Here is a 653-nt window from a genome sequence, read left to right as displayed (position 1 = left end):
TAGCCACAGACTGCACACAGCACAGCCAGTGATTTTCATACAGAGCGCTACGTAACGTTGCCAATAAGAAAACATAAACAGCCTACTTACATAGCCCCCATGCTCCCCAAAAAAAATTTTACAAATTGTTTTGGGCACTGGCCAATACAGATTTGAAAAAATTTTTCATAATTACAGTAAGAAAGATATCAAATGCATACACTTATTAATACAATGTTGGTCAAAAGCTAAAATTTTCTCACAGTCCATAAAGATAATCCTAATCATTCATCATAATAGGAATTACAGTTTTTTTTTTCACAAAGTCCCATTAGTAAAAGAAATTGCACACAGAAGTAGTGGATTTCCATGCAGTCTTGAAGAAGTAGTGTTGTCCTTCCAACAGAAAGACAGTGCTGACTCTTGACATGCAGACAGGTAATGGGCCACAACAGAGCAAACCCACAGCAGAGTCAGTCGAAGTTTTGAAGAATATTGGTAGGTAGGTCATCACAGAGTAGACCCACTGTGCAGTAGTTCGAGTAACGAAGATTTTTGTGAGGTAAGTGATTTGTGAAAGGTACAGGTTAATGTTAGTCAGGGCTATTCTTTTGTAGGGATTTTTGAAAGTCACATTGCGTTGCGCTAAAAATATTGTGTGTCAGGTTAAGCAC

The sequence above is a fragment of the Schistocerca cancellata genome, chromosome 4, assembly GCF_023864275.1.
Source record: "Schistocerca cancellata isolate TAMUIC-IGC-003103 chromosome 4, iqSchCanc2.1, whole genome shotgun sequence".
Lineage (NCBI taxonomy): Eukaryota > Metazoa > Arthropoda > Insecta > Orthoptera > Acrididae > Schistocerca > Schistocerca cancellata.
The sequence above is the reverse complement of the archived record's forward strand: the minus strand, read 5'-3'. Positions refer to the sequence as shown.